The 20,649-nt window shown below is 45.6% G+C and overlaps 1 long non-coding RNA gene across 1 annotated transcript in view; it reads right to left on the reverse strand.

Annotated features, from left to right (window-relative positions):
* The window catches only part of LOC140910046 (uncharacterized), a 77,916-nt gene extending 59,585 nt beyond the window's left edge, over positions 1-18,331 (reverse strand). Inside the window, exon 1 of the long non-coding RNA XR_012158406.1 lies at positions 18,211-18,331. This is a non-coding gene — a long non-coding RNA (uncharacterized lncRNA). The remainder of the gene's footprint in view (positions 1-18,210) is intronic.
* Positions 18,332-20,649: the final 2,318 nt, after the last annotated feature.

Raw genomic sequence — 20,649 nt, forward strand, 5'->3', positions numbered from 1 at the left:
CATCATGAGCCAGGCTCCCCAAAAATCATGAGATTATGTAAAAATAATAGATTTGGGATTTTTATTTGCCTTCTGCTTTTTGAGCTTTTAGGGGGTCACATGTTGAAGCTTTCTCCACAGCCACAAGGGCTAGAAACTTACTTTTTCTTTAAAAATGAAGGCTGAAAGCATCCCATCTCCACTTGACTCCAGGAGCTAGGGATTTAAGAAAAACAATAATTATCATGAGACTTATCACAAAAGCATGAGAGTCGGCAACACTGGGAACTAGGAACAGAGCTATTCCTTGGGAAATCTGAAAAAAAATAACCTCGTTCCGAATCCGAATGAAAACCCAATGTTTTTAAATTTCCTGCAGAATTAAGGGTCTGAAAAATTCCTATTTGGAATCATTGAAATAGTGTGATAATGTTGAACCATTATCACAGTATATAAAATATTAAATAGGACATATACGCTAAATTAGTAGACATGCAAATGTAATTGACTATTAACATTAATATTTTAATATAATATAAAAGTTGAAATGAAATGAATTGTATTGATAAAGTCAAAAGAACATGTTTTTTCTTATAGAAACGATCATCTAAACATTTCATTTTGACTTCTTCCCATCAAAAATGTGGTCATTGAAACATTCCTGCAAAACGTTTAGATTTCTCTGAAACTCTATTTTCTGATAAAAAACGGTTCCATCGTGCATGACATCAAAATTGTTTGTATCCAGCTCTAGCTACTAAGCATGAAAAGCCGAACATCATGCAGAACGGTATGCAAGATACTGTACGCAGGGGAATAGATACAGCAGGATCACGATACAGGGCATGTGCTGCATAATTAGAAGCAAGTGTATCTAGCGTTGAACCCAGTCCTGTGAGGTGCTGAGCAGCTTCAAGTGCCAACACAGCACAGGATGAAGCCCCTTGGCTGTCCTGATAGCAGCTGTCTGTGTTATGTGTCCCCAGATATTATGTATAGGGCACCTGGGCTACATGTCTGTCTGCCACTTTCTGTAGTGGGAACTGATCAGGAGTGTAATAAGGTATCAAATAGCCTCTCGTCTTTCTACAGATATCAGCCTGTCAGAGCAAAGATCGCAAGATTAATCAAGGCCCATCACTACCTATGTAACCCGAGTTTTATGTCTTGCAGCTAACGCAAACAAGCAGACTACCTTTTGATTCTGTGACAGGCCTGCAGCTCATGCAGGGGCGGTGATGTGCTGTTTAAAGATGAATTATTATTAAATAGGCATGTTACAAAGCTGCATGTCATTTACCTTTTGGTATTTTTTTTATTGTTTCTTTATGAAAATTAATAACAAAAAATGGGCGTGTTGCTTAGATGGAGAGGAAAACAAATGCTTTCCCCCTTGATCTGGAAGTATCACTTGCACCGTTCTTTTCCTATGAGGGTTGATAATGGGAGTTCTGGAAATATCAGTGGGAAGATCACCGTAACAACGTAAGAATGGCCATACTGGGTCAGCCCAATGATCATCTAGCCCAGTATCCGGTCTTCTGACAGTGGCCAATGGTAGGTGCTTTAGAAGGAGTAAACAGAAAAGGCAATAACTGAGTGATCCATCCCCTGTCATCCATTACCAGCTTCTAGCAAACAGAGGCTAGGGACACAGAGCATGGGGTGCATCCCTGCCCATCTTGGCTAATAGCCATGGTTGGACGTATCCTCCGTGAACTTATCTAGTTCTTTTTTGAATTCTGTTACTGTTTTGCCCTTCACAACATCCCCTGGCAATGAGTTCCACAAGTTGACTGTGCGTTGTCTGAAGAAGTACTTCCTTTTGTTTGTTTTAAACCTGCTGCCTATTAATTTCATTGGGTTCCTGTGTTATGGGAAGGGATAAGATAACACTTCCTTAATCACTTTCTCCACCCCAGTCAAGATTTTATAGGCAATGCGTGGGGCCCACGGGAATCACATGCCCCTCCAGATTTCTGCCAGGGTGGGAATTAGGCTGAGCGTGGCTGAAGGGACATGCCTGAGAAAGGCGCCAGTAGGTGCTGCCCAGAGCAGGGAAGCGACACTGGGTTGGCAGCACAGCTCTGCGCCAGAAGGGGCCCAGGGAAACCTGCTAGGTCACATGTCTACCTTGCCGACTGGCAGCCACAGCTACCTGCTCGAGTATGGGTCTTGACTAGCCTGCCTGGAGCTCGGGGAGTCAGTAGGGAAAATGGGGGGAGGCAGCAGGAGCTGGGGGTTGGGTGGGGAGCCCAGGGAAACAGCGCGGGCCAGGAGCGATGGGGGGTGGGTCAGGAGTCTGGGGAGGCAGTGGGGGGGGGGCAGGGACATTGGTTGGGGGAAGCAGTGGTGGCCAGGGAGCCAAAATACTTGAATCCCCATCCTTTGTTGAATAAACTTTTACTTGTTTTCACTATCAACATATCTAAGTGCTGTGTGTTAAGCAGAGTGGTGATCTGAGATAGAACTAGTAAGCCGAGATGTTACGGCTTCTTTAGAAGCAACAAATCTGTGAATAGGACAAGTGTCCCATGGACCAGGGGCTGGATACTCCAGGGAGATGCTTGGTGAGCTTATGGGCAGAACTGCGCCTATTGCTAACCTGTAGAGAGAGAGGGAAGCCTGTGTAGGCCTGGTGGGGAAATGTTTGTGTTGTCCAGGGTGTCAGGGAATTGAAATTGGGCAGGCACAGACAAGGCTCCCTCACACTAAGGGTAGGTGGTAGCAAGGTGCCTCCAAGCCCTGGATACCCCGGGAGCATCACAATGGCTAAATGTAAATGTACACATCTAGGCACAAAGAATACAGGCCACACTTACAGGATGGAGGACACTATCCTGGTAAGTGGTGACTCTGAAAAAGATTGGGGGGTTGTGATGGATAATCAGCTGAACATTTGCTCCCGGTGCAACACTGTAGCCAAAAGGGCTAATGTAATCCTGTGTGTATAAATTTGGGGAATTTCGAGTAGGAGTAAGGTGGTTATATTACCTCTGTATTTGACACTGGTGCGACCACTGCTGGAATCCTGTGCCCAGTTCTGATGTCCACAATTCAAGAAGGACGTTGCTAGATTGAAGACGGTTCAGAGAAGAGCCACAAGACATCATTAAGGGATTAGAAAACATGCCTTTATAGTGATAGACTCAAGGAGCTCAGTCTATTTAGCGTAACAAAGACAAGGTTCAAGGGTGACTTGATTATAGTCTATAAGTACCTACATGAGAAAAATATTTGATAATGGTCTCTTCAGTCTAGCAGAGAAAGTCTAATATGATCCAATGACTGGAAGTTGAAGCTAGATAAATTCAGATTGGAAATAGGATGTAATTTTTTAACAGCGAGGGTAATTAACCATTAGGACAACTTCCCAAGGGTTGAGGTGGATTTTTCATTACTGACCATTTTAAAATCAAGATTGGATATTTTTTCTAAAAGATCTGCTGTAGGAATTATTTGGGGAAGTTCTCCGGCTTGTGTTATGCAGGAGGTCAGACTAGATGATCACAACGGTCTCTTCTAGGCTTGGAATCTATGAACTTTTGTAGTCACTATGAACTGAAGACAACACCTGGATGGAGGATTCCCAGTGCAGTGTTTGTATAGAATACACGCGAGTCCAGTGGATCATCCCTGCTCAGTGCTCAGAAGAGAGATACAAGCTAAGGGTGAAATTCACTTCTTCCATCCAAAACCCCAGGCCAAACTTTTCAAACTTGGGGAACTACAGGTAGGAACTTAAAACACAAGTCACCTGATTTTTCAGAAGTGCTCCCATTAAAATAAGTGGAGGTAAATGTAGACAGAAATAAGTGGAATTGGAAACTGGCCTTTCCAATTTTTAAAAAATATTTGCTAGATGTTGCTTATACTGCAGCCTCAGCTAAGGAGAGCTCATAAGTGGGTTTGTGAATGCTAAGGATATGAGGGATAGCTTAAAAAAACCCTTCAAGATAAGATGAAAACCAGAATCAAATCAGAATCAAAAGAAAAAAAAATCCCCAAATGGAGAGATATCATTGCCAAATCTAGGTCAAACAAACGGATTTCAGGAAATGGTCTCACAGAAGCCAGTCTCCAAGCCAAGCTCTAAAGCAAAAGGGATCTGATCCTGCAACCCTGACTCCTGAAAGTGGTCCTTACTCATGAAAGTAGCCTCCATGATTGCAGTGGAAACATGCACATAAACAAGGGTTGCAGTTATTACTGGGTGAATAGTACATTTATCAATTCATTAGCTATTTTGAAAAGTCAAGTAAATGTATGTGCTTGTTTCATGGCAGACTGGAAACTAAAATTTTCCACATTTTTTGGCAGACCAGAAAGTTAAAAAAAAAAAAAAATTGGCTTTGGGTCAAATGAAACATTTTGTTTCAACAAATTGAAACGTTTTTAAACGTTGGATTTCAAATGGTAAACATTTATTTCTTAAAAAAACTAAAACAAAAAGCAATTTTGAACGGAAAGATAGTTTCCAACTAAAATATCAATGTTTCTTTTCGAAAATGTCAAGACAAAAGGTTTATGACTTTGATTTCTTAGGATTTTCTTTCTTCAAAAATTTGGGAGAACCAACATGAATTTACAAAACCTCCCAGTGTTACCATATCTGCATTTTGTCAACCCACCCTAGTTGCAGGATCAAGTCCAAACTGTTTTAGCACTCTGACGTGGAAACAAGCCTTCTCAGAGGCTATGTGGAGAACAGCTAGTCTCTGCCCCTCTCTGTCTACCAGGGAACTTTTTTGTAAAGTCACACTGTTTGCTCCTCACTGAGTCCCATCTCACTAGCCCGACCCTGTTCAGCCAGGAGCCCTGGCCTGTGAAACTCTAGCCCTTTGTTCAAGTGCAGATAGATCTAATTCCACTGATTCCTCCTGGTTCTAGGGTAAAGTCTCTGCCCCAAGTCTGAGTCAAGCCTGTGGCTCTGTCTTTACTGCAGAATTAAATCAGCCTCTTACTCAGATGTTGCCCCTAACCCTACTCCCATCCACACACCAAGCTTGCTCACCCAAGTCTAGTGGTACTTTAAACGTGGGCTAACTGGCTGGCTGGCTGGGCTAAAGCCTGAGTGTGGCTATGACTTGGGCTGGTAGCCTACCCACTTTGCTGTGAGGATGCAAGCTAAATCACTTGTGTGGTGATAGCCCTCCAACGCCTTCCCACAGTCCCGCCCACCTGCCCCAGAAGGACAGACAAGGTCTCCCACAATTCACTGGAAAAGAATGATAGAGCGGCTCAGCTTCCCGCAGCAAAGAATCATGGGATGTGCCCCCAGAAGTCCTCGTGCATCACATGGTAAATGGTGCAGCAGCACGTGGAGGCAGTTGAGTGGACACGCTCCAGTATGGCTGTGCAACACGGCCGCTCTCACATGAGCTGGGCCAAGCCAAGTCCTTAGACCTGGGTTCCAATCGCCCAAGTTAGCTCTGCAGTAAGGACTTTTCTTAGCAGGAGGTTCAAAAGCTGGTTCACGTGCTGAGACATAGGTTGCAAAGCACTGCAGTATTTGTAAATTGCTACTGAAGGTAGAAGAAATTTCACAACAGTGAAAGGGAGGGAAAATGTAAGCTAAGGGCTCGAGAGAAAATCTCTCTGAATATCCATATACAGTGGTGGTGTGGCCCAGTGGACAGTGCACTGGGTTCTATTCTCAGCTCTTCTATTGACTGTCTGTGTGACCTTGGGCAAGTCATATCCTCTTTGTTTCCCTCTCCCACCATTTGTCTACTTATCATGCAAGTTCTTCACATCAGGGAATGTGTCGTGCAACGAGTCTGCACAGTGCCTAGCGCAAAGGGGCCCTGATCTTGCTTAGGGCATCCAGGTTCTACTGTAAAATGTTAAATACTAATTAGTGGGAAAGGATGTTGAATTTTAAAATCACCTCTGAAAACCTCAAGCACATGAATATGCATGATGCTCATTTTCTTTGCTACCAAAAGAGGTAGGGCTGAGTCAGCCTTGCTGGGAATTTGAAACTGGTTTCAACCAAGGAGGCTAGATGTTTCAAAACTGAAGCGTAGGCCGCAGACGCTCCTGTGAACTATCTAACACTTCTGATATGATAGTGTTGGAAATCCCAAGAGAGCAGGTGTTCTGATGGTATGTCAGTGCTCTTGCTTTCAGAGCAGACAAGAATTCAGTGGTGCATGAAATGCCAGGAGGGGAGTCTGGTTTTCAGGATCCTCTAAAGATTTGGGTTGGTTTAGATTCAAGTTTTAGGTGAAAATGAAGCCTGAGTCTTATTATATCTGAACGGATTTATCCCACTGTTGCACTAAAAGGCAGAGAGAAACAACTTGCAAACGTGATCCAGTCTTTCCTATGTTAATTTATGTATTCTCCATAGAACTTCTTTAATATGATCCATTATGTTGGATCATATTAAAGAAGTTCTGTATTAAAATCACAAACGAGTTTGATTCCCCATAGTTTAAATTCCAGGGTATTACTAATTAAGAGGTCTCTTGGTTTTTGGTACTGTTTCTCTCCCTCTCTGTGTGAAACTTGCAAGCTGCTAACTGTGTTAGTACATTCTAAGAGAGAGTCTGTTCTCAAAGCAATTCTTTGTGACATCTACTCACACAGAGAGAGACTCAAAGCAATACTTTGTAACAACAGAAACAGCACCCAGAGAATCCCTGCCCTTTTGTTGTATTCATCTCGCTTTGTTAACAATTGTGATTAAAACAGAGATAGAGGATGTATGTGGATGGATGCTTGGTGTGGATAATAACTGAATGATCAGGGAGGTGCCAGCCTAAGAATCCAGTCTCCATCGGCTGAAGACATCAAGTGGAAATAACCAGAGGACCCCTGGAGAGCAGACTGGAACCCACCCAACAGCCTCAAGGATGGGAGAACCAAAGAACAAGATAACATCTGGCAGCATGGAGCCGTCAGGAATGTGCCATCTGCTGACTGATTCAGTAACAGCATGATGAAGCAATTCCCATAGACTGGCATAGGAAGAAATTCCTATAAAAATGGACTCTAGAAAGTGAGAACTTTGGGTTCTGATTCTGCAAACCAACTTCCAGGAGCATCAGATGAGCATCTGACAAGGCCCTGCTCCCTCCTCATGTCCAGGCCACCTGGCCAGTGGCTTGGCATGAGCAACTCTACGGCTGGTAACTACGATAACAACCTTGCAGAACGTACGTACGTACGTGTGTGTGTATAAATATTAAATTGAATGGAATGTTATAGCTATAACTAACTAACTGCTTACTAGGATTCTTTCTGTATTCACAATAAATGTGGCATTCTGCCTTTTCCCCTTTAATAAGATCCTGCTGGTTTTTAGTTTATTGGTATAATAGTTAGCAAAGCAGTGCTTGCAGGGACTGTCATGCTCCTTACAATGAATTTGCTGCAGTGGCTGCTTTTGAAAATAACTTCCTACAGCCAGAGTTAGAACAGGCCACTTCCAGCCAGTTCATCTTGCCTGCCAAATTCTACACAGCTGAAGTTTTGCTTTGCTCTCGTTATTTTGAGCGATCATAAAAAAATACAGAAATTAGAGATGGAGGAGACCTACTGGGTCATTTAGCCAATACCTCTGCCAATGCTGGATTGCAGTTTCAATTGTTTGGCCCAGTCTAGTTTTAGGGTCCAATCCTACAATCTTTGCATAAGTTTTAAGGCCCATTCTTGCAGAGGCCTAAATTTCTAATTACTTCAGTGGGAGTTTTTGCCCAAGGCAGGATTTTCAGGGGCTCTATTCAACCAGCAGAGGATCATAGTAAATCCTAGTAAATATGCTTGGGGAGGAGGGGAAGAATCAGACTCAGGAATGGGCCCTTTAAATGTCTATACTCGGGGTCCCCATACCTGTGGGACTGGGGGTTTTGCATGTTGTTTCTGAGGTGTGGAAGAATGGTTTGATTTTGTGAACTTTACACAAGTATGCTGAGCTCACCGTACAACTAATACACTTTGTTTATTCATGAACTTCCCACAAAGCCTGTACATCAACTCCTACTGTTGGGGCATCATCTGACTGTACACATCATTCTTAGATGTTTAATGTCGTCTCAGGAGAATGGGGTGGTCTGGGACACCCACCCAGCAAGGAAAGCCCTGCCACGGAACTGGAGTGGAGGTAAGGATTCTGGAGAGAGATCTCCCTAAGGATTGGCCTTTGTCTCCAGCTTTTCTCCTTATATCTGTGAGCTGATCTGCTGATCTCAGGAGGGGTGTGATGGGAATTTCACTTTCCTTTACAGCAAGATTTGCATGACTGCAATGAAGGGCAACTTACAGAGTCCTAGGCTTCCCTCCTACATCTTTCTTCAGAGGAGAATGGATGGTCCACTGGTTAGGCTGACAGCTTGGGACTCAGGAAACCAGGTTCAATTACCCGCTCTGGTACAGGCTTCCTGTGTGACCTTAGGCAACTCACTCTCTCTAGCTCTCACTTCCCCATCTGTAAAATGGGGATAATAGGACTGCCCTACCTAACAGGGATGCAGTGAGGCTAAACAGTAAAGATTGTCTGTCTCTGTGGCAAAGGAGGGTACATAGGACTAGGGACATGATTCTCCTGCTTGAAATAGCAGTGGGTGTAGCGGCGGTGTGGCTGAGCCATGCCCAGTACAAAGGGTCAGCCCTCGCCTCAGGCATGCGTGGCTTGAGGAGAGCTAGCATGAGTGTGTGACTCTACACGAGCAAAGGAATCACAGCCCCAGCTCGCAGTGTAGACGGGAGGAAGAGGTAACTCCAGCAGAACACATACCTAGTCTGGGTTTTGACTCCACCGTTAAAAGTGGGCTCAAAAACAGGCAAAATCATCCCCCCCATACCCCGAAGCAATGCGGCTTCCCTCACTCCCCTTGGATGGCTGTTCTGCACTCAGGTAGCTCTTACTGTCCATGTGATGCTCCTGATCCACATCCTAAATGTTCCCGGTCTGAATTCCACTCCATTTCACATTACGCCCCCTTTGGCTAGAGCTCTTTAAACAGTGCTTCTCCCTTGCATGTTATTTACACAGTCAAGCTATGTAGACAGCACCTCATACCCTCTTCCTCACTTGTTTTCCCAGACTGAACATATCCGTCCTTTTCATCTCTCCTCATGCCGTACTTCAATCCTTCCATCCCCTTAATTATTGTAATTGTTTTCCTCTGTATCCTTCTTTATATATTTTTTTTTTCCAAAGCAGCAAAAGAGCCATTTTCAGTGTCCTTGGCTTTGAAGTATCACACAAAGATCTAGGTTATTTCTTCCCTGCCTTTCATTTTTTCAGACACATTTTTTGGAAGAAGTTTGAAAAAAAAATTATTAGCTAATGACTGCTCCAGCTCCATTGATTAACAGACACAGATAAAGTTCCACAGTGCTTTAGTACATATCCGGAAATGGGGGCAGGAGAATTACTACCTGTTCTCAGCTGCAGGAGGAGATCAAAGATCAAATTCATCGCAGGAGTAACTCCCATGGGGCTCAAAGTGCAAACAAGAGAAGAAATAATGCCAACCTACATATTTATTAATATTATTACTGTAGATCAGTACCGCTAAGCACTAAGTACAAACACGTAGGAAGAGACCATCCCTTCCAATCTAAATAGAACAAACTGGGAGGAGAAACAGAGTCCCAGAGAGATGATTAAGTGATTTTACTAAGTTCATCCAGCGGGTCTGAACGGGGAATAGAACTCCTGTCTCCTGATTCCCCATCCCATGCCTTTCCCACACCAACCGATCCTGGAACTTTACATGGAGTTCTAGTCAGTGCATTTTAGGAGCAATATACAAAATACAAACAGGCCTGGTCTACTTAAAAGTTAGGTTGACTTAACTGCGGTGCTGAGGGCTGTAGTTAGGTCGTCCTAACCCTGCTGTAGACACAGCTCGGGCAATGGAGGAATTCTTCTGTCATCCTAGCTGCTGTCGCTTGGAGAGGTGGATTACCTACGTGGGCGGACAAACCCTTGGGAAGAGTCTACACTACGGCATGACAGTGGCAGTGTTGTGCCCTGGAGCAGCGTTCCCACGCCCTGCTCGTACGCCTCCTCATGCTTTCGCAGCATCTCGGTAGCTCTCTGCTCACTCGGCAATTGTCTCTCTTCTGGTAACTTGGCCCCCCTGGCCAGGTCACCGTTTAGTGCACCTTTCTGGGGTTACAAAGGCCAACAGGACACTGTCCAAATGCCTTCTCTGGACATTGTTACAGCCACCACTCTGGGCTTGGTGCCACCATACCAGGGGCTGACAGGGGAACCCGGGCTTTCCCACTACACCAGGTTCTGGCCCTGCAACCCTACAACCTGAAATCCAGCTCTTCTCTGTCCCGTTGCTGTTTCCATGGGCTCCTTCATACCCAGCCTCTCTCTCTCTTTGCCTTCCTGTTTCTGGATTTACTACAGGAGCCTGCTCTGCTCCCCATGGCTACTTCACCCCCTCTTATCCTTTTGCTAGACTCCTTACTCCAGGGCAGGATTGCAGGGCTTACTCTGCACCGGACTTTCTCCTTGTCCCTGACATCCTCTCTCCTCCCAAGGAGTGACTCCAGCCCCCTTCCCCTGCAGCCTTCTTCTGCTGTCAGCCTCCTGGCTTTATAGTGCTGGCCCTGCCCTTCCCCAGCTGGGCTTTACTCTCAGTTAACCCGGGCCCTCCCTCTCTCAGATGACTCCATGTAACCCAACTGGCCTCTCAGCCCTTGTTAATCCTATCCGGGCTGGAGTGGGATGCACACCCCATCACACACTCATAGTGTAGATGTGCCAACTAGGGCCACAGAAATGACCCAAGGATTGGAGGATATGGCACAGGAGCAAGAGAGGTAGCTCAGTCACTGGGCTGTATATGCTGGGACCGGCAGAGAGGCAGCCTCCTCCCAGGCAGGGGTGCAGCTGTAGAGCTGCCTTGTGGCCATTATAACAGAATGAGGACTGCCGTGCTCTCCACAATGCTGGAGTCCACTTAGTGCCACCCTATTTGTGTGCCAATAGCTGGCAGATCCCCTGATCCTACCTGTGATGAGTTCCGTCTCAGAGACCCCCTTGGGACAGTCACCTGATGTGCTGAATTTGCCTCTGAGCCATTTTCCCTGCCAGCTTGGGACTCCAGAACCCTGCCTTGTTGAGCCAGACATGCTAGCCTGCTTCAAACACAGACCCAGGTCTGGTCCACGACCCCCAAAGCTGCAAACTTTAACCAAAAACTGCTCAGCAGATCACCTATCTCCAGCACCCAAACACCCAGTTCCCAGTGGGATCCAAACCCCAAATAAATCCGTTTTACTCTGTATAAAGTTTATACAAGGTAAACTCATAAATTGTCCACCCTCTATAACACTGATAGAGAGATATGGACACCTGTTTGCTCCTCCAGGTATTGATCACTTACTCTAGGTTAATTAATAAACAAAAAGTATAAAAAGTAGAGTTACCAAGCAAAATAAAAAACAAAACACACAAGTCTGAGCCTAATACATTAAGAAACTGAGTACAGGTAAATCTCACCCTCAGAGATGTTCCAATAAGCTTCTTTCACAGACTAGACTCCTTCCTAGTCTGGGCCCAATCCTTTCCCCCGGTACAGCCCTTGTTAGTTTCAGCTCAGATGGTAACTTGGGGATTTCTCATGACTGGCAGCCCCCTTTGTTCTGTTCCACCCCCTTTTATATCTTTTGCACAAGGCAGGAATCCTGTGTCTTTCTCTGGGTTCCCACCCTTCCTTCTGAATGGAAAAGCACCAGGTTTAAGATGGATTCCAGTATCATGTGACATGTTCACATGTCTTGGGAGACTTCATTACCCACTCGCTGGCACACATGTGTACAGGAAGGCTTACAAGTAAACAGAGCCATCTACAACCAATTGTTCTAGTCAATGGGAGCCATCAAGATTCTAAACCACCATTAATGGCCCACAGTTTGCATAATTACAATAGGACCTCAGAATTATGCTACATATTCCTACTTTCAGATACAAGAATGATACATTCATACAAATAGGATGAACACACTAAGTAGATTATAAGCTTTGCAATGATACCTTACAAGAGATCTTTTGCTTAAAGCATATTCCAGTTACATCATATTTACACTCATTAGCATATTTCCATAAAACGTATGGAGTGCAACGTCACACTACCTTCACCCAGTCCCCTGTCAGTCTGGGTGCAAAACACACCACTGTTGCATGTGAATGCCAAGGAAACTCTGTCAGAGCTGGACTCTTCATAATCCTCGAGAAATCCTATGGCTGTGTGAAAAGGCCCCCATGCCCAGAGACGAGGCAGGACTTGGGACTGAGAGAAGTAGTCAGCAGGGGTGTGTTACCACTATAGACATTTCTCAAGGAAATAAAAGAAGGATTGCATAAGATCACAGAGAAAGAAGCAATGGTCCAAAGCTAGAGAGAGAGAATAGGTTAGAGTGGATCTTAGAAAACAGCTTTTAATATTAAGCACCACTGGAATAGAATCTCCAAGAGAAGCATTTCAGATCACTGCAGAGATTCGAGAACAGATAGAATGAGCCCTTTGAGAGGATGATCAGTGATCAAATCTGCAGAAAGGCCCCACCTTCCATGATTCTATCTAGAGATCACAACAGAGTTACTGCCCTCTTCTTTGTGCTTGATGCAATGGCCACAGTTATTAAAGAACATTTCCACAGCGTCTTGGCCCCGCAAGTCCAAGCGAAGTCTTGCCTGGTAGCATGTCGGAGAGCAAGTGATGTTTCAGAATTTAGGATTAGAGATGGCAGCTTTCTAAAACTCTGTCCATGCCACTCAGCCTGAGGAAGAGCTTTGAGGAGCTTGAAAGCTTGTCTCTTTCACCAACAGAAATTGTGCCAATGAAAGATGCTACTGCCCAGGATTTTAACAAGTGACAAGATGAGGTTAGGTCCTGTCAACGCAAAAACTTTTAGCCATGTGGCAAGCAGCTCAAGGGGCAACTGTGCTGTTAATGGGTTCCCTGATTTGACAATAGTTGTGCTGTAGCTGTGGTGTTAAAGACGAATTAAACTCCTCCAGCTACATTAGTATCCAGTTTTAAGAAATGCTATCGGCTCCGAACTTTTCAGATAGAAAACGGTCATAAATATAAAGGGAAGGGTAAACCCCTTTGAAATCCCTCCTGGCCAGGGGAAAGCTCCTCTCACCTGTAAAGGGTTAAGAAGCTAAAGGTAACCTCGCTGGCACCTGACCAAAATGACCAATGAGGAGACAAGATACTTTCAAAAGCTGGGAGGAGGGAGAGAAACAAAGGGTCTGGGTCTGTCTGTATGCTGGTTTCTGCCAGGGATAGACCAGGAATGGAGCCTTAGAACTTTTAGTAAGTAATCTAGCTAGGTATGTGTTAGATTATGATTTCTTTAAATGGCTGAGAAAAGAATTGTGCTGAATAGAATAACTATTTCTGTCTGTGTATCTTTTTTGTAACTTAAGGTTTTGCCTAGAGGGGTTCTCTATGTTTTTGAATCTAATTACCCTGTAAGATATCTACCATCCTGATTTTACAGGGGGGATTTCTTTATTTCTATTTACTTCTATTTTTTATTAAAAGTCTTCTTGTAAAAAACTGAATGCTTTTTCATTGTTCTCAGATCCAAGGGTTTGGGTCTGTGGTCACCTATGCAAATTGGTGAGGCTTTTTATCCAACATTTCCCAGGAAAGGGGGGGTGCAAGTGTTGGGAGGATTGTTCATTGTTCTTAAGATCCAAGGGTCTGGGTCTGTAGTCACCTAGGCAAATTGGTGAGGCTTTTTACCAAACCTTGTCCAGGAAGTGGGGTGCAAGGTTTTGGGAAGTATTTGGGGGGGAAGGACGCGTCCAAACAGCTCTTCCCCAGTAACCAGTATTAGTTTGGTGGTGGTAGCGGCCAGTCCAAGGACAACAGGTGGAATATTTTGTACCTTGGGAAAGTTTTGACCTAAGCTGGTAAAGATAAGCTTAGGAGGTTTTTCATGCAGGTCCCCACATCTGTACCCTAGAGTTCAGAGTGGGGGAGGAACCTTGACAAAAACCTAACCCCCTCACTTAGAAAAACAATGGCTCATGAAAGGCAGAACAATAGATCATAAGAGACAGCTTGTTGGATCCACTGTTACTTTGAGTGTGGCCTAAATTCAGGTTTTATAGATTCATAGATACTAAGGTCAGAAGGGACCATTATGATCATCTAGTCTGACCTCCTGCACAACACAGGCCACAGAATTTCACCCACCACTCCTGCAAAAAACCTCTCACCTATGTCTGTGCTATTGAAGTCCTCAAATCGTGGTTTAAAGACTTCAAGGAGCAGAGAATCCTCCAGCAAGTGACCCATGCCTCATGCTACAGAGGAAGGCGAAAAACCTCCAGGGTCTCTTCCAATCTTCTCTGGAGGAAAATTCCTTCCCGACCCCAAATATGGCAATCAGCTAAACCCTGAGCATATGGGCAAGATTCACCAGCCAGATACTACAGAAAATTCTTTCCTGGGTAACTCAGAACCCACCCCATCTAATATCCCATCACAGGCCATTGGGCCTATTTACCATGAATATTTAATTACCAAAACCATGTTATCCCATCATACCATCTCCTCCATAAACTTATCGAGTTTAATCTTAAAGCCAGATAGATCTTTTGCCCCCACTGCTTCCCTTGGAAGGCTATTCAAAACTTCACTCCTCTGATGGTCAGAAACCTTCGTCTAATTTCAAATCTAAATTTCCTGATGGCCAGTTTATATCCATTTGTTCTTGTGTCCACATTGGTACTGAGCTTAAATAATTCCTCTCCCATCTAGAGAAATTAGGGATATTGGAAGGGATTAATAAAATGAGATTCAGCTGGTAAACATATAATTCCATTCGCTGGGGGGGAAATGATCAGACCTGTTGATATTCAAAAGGGGCTGGGGAGTGCGGGACACTTAAGGACAAGTCAGATATCAGTGTCAGAATGCCCACTGACTTCAGTGGGCACTGGAATCTGGCTCTTAGAAAGCATGTAATGCTGTCCGGTGACTGCGAACACCGAGGTGGATAGGAGTTTGTAGTGTAAATACAGGAGCCAAAAAAGCCAACGCAGTTTGGGGCTGAACACACAGAGGCATTATGTCACACAGAAGAGATGCCCTCTTAATACATCTCTGGTAAGACCACATGTGATCAGTTCAGGGCACCAAAAATACTTAGACAATGGGAGGGGATTTAGAGAAGAGCAACAAAAGCAGCTTGAGAAGCTGGAGAGACTGAACTATGAAGGGGCTGGAGAGGGATAGAATACATGTGCACAGGCAGAAAGTTATATGGGCCCATGGTGCCTGTGCTCCACCAATATTCAGGAACATGGGCCTGGCTCCACCAGTGTTTGGGCTTATATTTTCAGAGCCGTCCCCTCCATAGGACAGAGGGACATGGGGTCCAGGGAGGTCTGGGAGGTTAGTGGGAGGCCTGGTGCCAACAGCAGCGAGCAACCCAGCCCCAGCCTGCCCTGCTCTGCCCCGCCCCACCTCTTCCTGCCCCTTCCCCCAAGCCCCCCCCTCGCCTCTTCCCGCCCCTGCTCTGCCCCCATCCCGCCCCACCCTTTCCCCAAGCCCCCGCCTCGCCTCTTCCCGCCCCTGCCCTGCCCCCACTCCAGCCCTTCCCCCAAGCCCCCCTCACCTCTTCCCGCCCCCGCTCCGCCCCCGCTCCAGCCCTTCCCCCAAGCCCCCCTCGCCTCTTCCCGCCCCCGCTCCAGCCCTTCCCCCCAAGTCCCCGCCCCACCTCTTCCCGCCCCTGCTCCGCCCCCACTCCAGCCCTGCCCCCAAGTCCCCGCCCCGCCTCTTCCCAACCCTGCTCCACTCCCGCCCTATCCCCACTCCACCCCTTCCCCGAGACCCCGCCTCGTCTCTTCCTGCCCCTGCTCCACCCCCCTCCCACCCCTTCCCCCAAACCCCCACCCTGCTTCTTTCCAGCTTCGACCCCCTCCCCTGAGCAATGCCAGGAGCCAGAGGGGTGGAGTGGGGTGGGCTGGAGCCAGGTCACTTGCTGCTGCTGGTGCCAGGCCCCCCACTAATCCCCCAGGCCGCCCTGGACCCCATGTCCCCCTGAAGAGCGGGGCCTCCCAAAGCGCGGGGCCTGGGGTGGTTGTTCCAGTCCGTCCTATGGGCAGGACGGCTCTGCTTGGACCCGTTCTGGGCAGCACCAACAAGTATACAAACCCGGTGCCCCTGTAAATGTGTCTTGTTTGTCTCTATATTGTCTCACCGCTTCCCTGTACTCCCCTGTTGGTCTGTCTATATCCATCTGCTGTCTCTTGTCTTATAGTTAGAGTATAAGCTCTTTGGGGCAGGGACTGTCTTTGTACAGCGCCTAGTGCAATGGAGTCCTGGTCCTTACTGGGGCTTCTACGCGCTATGATAATACACATACATACTCACAGGATGTGACCACCACGGAGAAACAGGAACTTGGGGTACTCTAGGGGGTCAGTAAATAAGAACTAAAATTGAGAGAAAAACAATTTAGATAATGTTCATGTCCTTCTACCTTCTTTTCTGGAGCATGGGATTTAAGTCACGCAACTCCCTTTTAAAACGTAGCGGAATTGTTGAGACTGACTTACCCACCGTGGGTGGGACTATTGACTCTTAAGGTCTGGTATTTCCCAAAGCAACTTTGCAACAAGAACTGATGCCATCCGCAACACTGGAAAGAGGAACCGCAGCTTCCTCGTGATAGCCAGCTATTCCTTCTCGCTCTTGTAATTTACAAGGTCTCAGTCCTCCTCATATCGTACTGATATAAGGTGTACAAAAAAAATTTAACAGTGAGGGAAATTAACTATTGGAACAATTTACCAAGGGTCATGGCGAATTCTCCATCAATGACCATTTTAAAATCCAGACTGGATGTTTTTCTAAAAGATCTGCTCTAGGAATAATTTTGGGGAAGTTCCATAGCCGGTGTATACAGGCTAAGTCAGTCTAGATGATCACAGTGGGCCTGTCTGGCCTTGGAATCTATGAACATATGATTTTCATCATGTGCCTCCTTCCTCTTTCTTCCCTTCATCCACCTGCTTTTGTATCCCCACAGACTGGTTCCAACCTGAATTCAGTGGCTGCTATTTACTGTTAGAGCTGTAACCAATGTTGAGCAGTAATGGATGTTGTATTATGTCACTGACATCTGTCATGAAGTGTTTTGTAGTCTAAATAGCTTTTATGGTTTAGTGCATCACAATATAGTCTGTTAAAGTCAGTATCTAATGAAACATCTACACTAATACCCACAGCTTTTCATCTTATACTTCGATCGGAAAGTCATTCAGGAAAGGGGCATCATTTCATTTTCTATTTGTAAAGCACCTATCGCAATGGGGATCAGGCATTTAGGTACCACCGTAATATTAATAAATAATAACTTCCAGAAGCACTCAGCATTGGTCTAACTTTGCTTCCACTGATGTCAATGGTAAAAATGCCCATTGATTTCAATGGGCAGAGTGGGACCAGCTTCTGAAATTCTCACCCAAAATATACTGTACTCCAATGCAATAATTATTGAGCAGAAAGTCAATGTGGAAACTTCTCATAGAACTTTGTTTTAGAGTAGCAGCCGTGTTAGTCTGTATCCGCAAAAAGAAAAGGAGTACTTGTGGCACCTTAGAGACTAATCAATTTATTTGAGCATAAGCTTTTGTGAGCTACAGCTCACTTCATTGGATGCAGCCGATGTTTATGCTCAAATAAATTGGTTAGTCTCTAAGGTGCCACAAGTCTTCTTATGCAAAAAGAAAAGTACTTTGACATCAATAGTCCAGAGTCATCCCCTGGTAGAATTCCATTGGCTTCAATCGATTTACACTAAGTGTTAATCTAATTTGATAACGGAATATAGATGACAATCCTCTTCAATCGCCTTTTGAAAATACCCTACCATGGAGGTCCTATTAAAATAAAAGACCCTGATTCTAACACAGATCAGAATGTTTTGTGATACATTCGTACAGGAAGGCTTTGTAGACTACAAAAGATCTTAGAAAAGATTGATCTTCTGAGTTGTCAGAAAGATTGTTGGAAACCTGGAGCAATGAAAGAGTTATTAATTTAGATTATCCTGGTACATTAAAATGACCACATTGTAGTAAGCTCAGAATGACATTATACCCTTGCATGCACCTGCTGAGAGGGCGTTATGGAAAAAACAAAGAAAGAAAAAGAGAGAAAGAAAGATAGAAATATATACACGCGAACACACAATTTTCTGCAATCAGTGACAAAAAAGAGAACTCACAATTTTTAGATCTGACTCTCCCCAGGAACAAAGGCTGCCAAAGTGAGTCTAGTTCACTTTTTAGTAGTCATGACAACACCACCTCACATTTTAGGGTAGAAGAAAAGGAAGTACTGAGATGAGAGACAAAGCAATCCATTATGGCTCATGCATATCCGTAACCATCTGGATAGCACCAAGGTAGCATATTCACATTCACTGGCATCCTGCAGGGTGAATGGCAGCATATATTATAACACACACACACACACAAAACCTGAGAAAGAAAAGATTTCTGAAAGGTACGGGCTCACCTAGTTCAGGAAATTTTACTCTCTGTATCTACGGTGGTAGAGTGGTCTAATGGTTAGAGCAGAGCACTCCAAGTCAGCACAGGGCTCCAAATGCTTGCCTTACTGTGTAACTTTGGCTAAGTCACCTTCCCTGCCCTACAGCTATAACCGTTCCCGTTATTTTCCACCAGAGACTTCAATACCATTTTGTTCCTTAATTTTAAAAGGAAGGTTTCTGGTAAAAGGTGGTGGCCTTCTTATATCCTGGGGGGGTGGAGGGGGTGAGCAGAGCCTACTCCAATGAAAGGCCCACTCCCCTCGGATAAGGGAGGGGCCACAGAGCCCAGAACTCAACTCATTATGTGGGACACCCGGAGAACTACTGTCTCTTTTTACACCCGCTCCCTCCCCGAACAAGGGCAGCAGGGCTGTGGTAGGGCAAGCTGCCTCCACACTGCCCTGCTAACATGCCTCACTTCTGACAACGAGGCAGGGCTGAGAAGGGACCCATCATCCACGGCCCCCTCAATCCTTGGCCTCCCTGCTGAGCCTGTCAGCCGTGGGGCCAACTGGTGCTGAAGTGCTGGGGGGCTTTTGGTGAGCTGTGGCTGCTTGTCTCTGCTAAGGACTGCACTGAGAGAGCCCACTCAGTCCACAGAGACCATCACATGGCTGCTAGATGATAACATTCAGTTGCCAGTGAATTGGGAACTGAGCCAGTAACACAGCAGTGAAAGGCTTTACAATCTGTGAGCAAAGCTGGAGACAGACAGAGGAAGGATGGCCCTGTGGTTAAGGCATTGAGCTAGAACTTAGTAATTTAATTCCCCTCTCTGCCACAGACTTCCTGTGTGACCCTGGGCACGTCACTTCATCTCTGTTCTCCGTCTGAAAATGGGGCCAGCGCTCCCTCCACACTTTGTCCGCCTTGTCTATTCATGTAGAAAGAGACAGCCCCTGCCCCAAAGAGCTTACGATGTGTCTGTACTGTCTTGTCTATGCCGATTGTAAGCTCTTTGGGGCAGAGGCGGTCTCTTGCAGCTTGACTGTACAGGTCCCCTTTGTGCTAGGTACTGATCTCTGTTGGGGCATCTAAGCTGGGCTGTAACTCAAATAGACACTAGTAATAATTTTCTACTTCTAGCAAACATTTGCAAACTGTAATGTCCCCCCCCCTCCCCCGGTGCCACAAATCCATTCCCGATTTCACTGCATGCTTCTTTGCCGAGCACACACCATTGAAACGTACCCTGAGCAATATGCTACAGCAGGCTGAGCGGGAGGCAGAAAATGACTCGCTTCTCAGGGTTCTGTGCACACCGCTCACGAGCAGATGGGATTTTTGACAAACTTCGTCAGCAAACGCTTCCCTTCTCAGCTCGCGCAGCCCGCCTCTCTCCGCATGGGCCGTCACACATGGGAGGAGGAGAAGAGAATGTTGCCCAAGCAGTTCCTAGGGCAACGTTCTCGCTTCTTCCCTGTCAGCTAGGTTCAAGTCGCAGGGAAAATACTTTCCAATTCTAAGGGGAGTTCTGAATCATTTGACCCTTCCAACCACATCTTCGCGATGTACAGAAAATCCCGCTGACATGGGAAGACGTCAATATTAATAAGTTTAGGAGATCTTAAAGGGACACTGCCAAGGTCGTAGGCCCTAATTTGATAGACCTTTCCTCCCCATACCACCACATTTGTTTGCAAAAGCCTACATAAAACAGGGGAATACTGAAAAGGAGCAGGGAAGTTCTAGCACTCTCTATATTAGACACTGGTGTGACTGCTATTCGGATACCACGTCCAGTTCTGATGTCCATGCTTCAAGCGGGCTGTTGATACATTGGAGATGGTTCAGAGAAGAGCCACGAGAAGGATTAAAGGATTGGAAAACCTGCCTCAAATAGTGATTGAGCTCCTGGAATCTATTTATCTTCCCAAAGTTAAGAGGGGCGGGGGGTGACTTGATTACAGTCTGTAAGTACTTGCACGGGAACAGGAACAGGCTCTTCTGTCTAGCAGAGAATGACAGAACGCGAGTCAATGGCTGGACGCTGAAGCTGGGCAAGTTCACACTGGAAATAAGGTATAAGTTTTTACCAGTGAAGGTAATTAGCCATTGGAACAATTTACCAAGGATTCTAGTGGATTTTTCATCAGTGACTATTTTAAA

This window comes from Lepidochelys kempii, chromosome 4 (genome assembly GCF_965140265.1).
Source record: "Lepidochelys kempii isolate rLepKem1 chromosome 4, rLepKem1.hap2, whole genome shotgun sequence".
Classification (NCBI taxonomy): Eukaryota; Metazoa; Chordata; order Testudines; family Cheloniidae; genus Lepidochelys; species Lepidochelys kempii.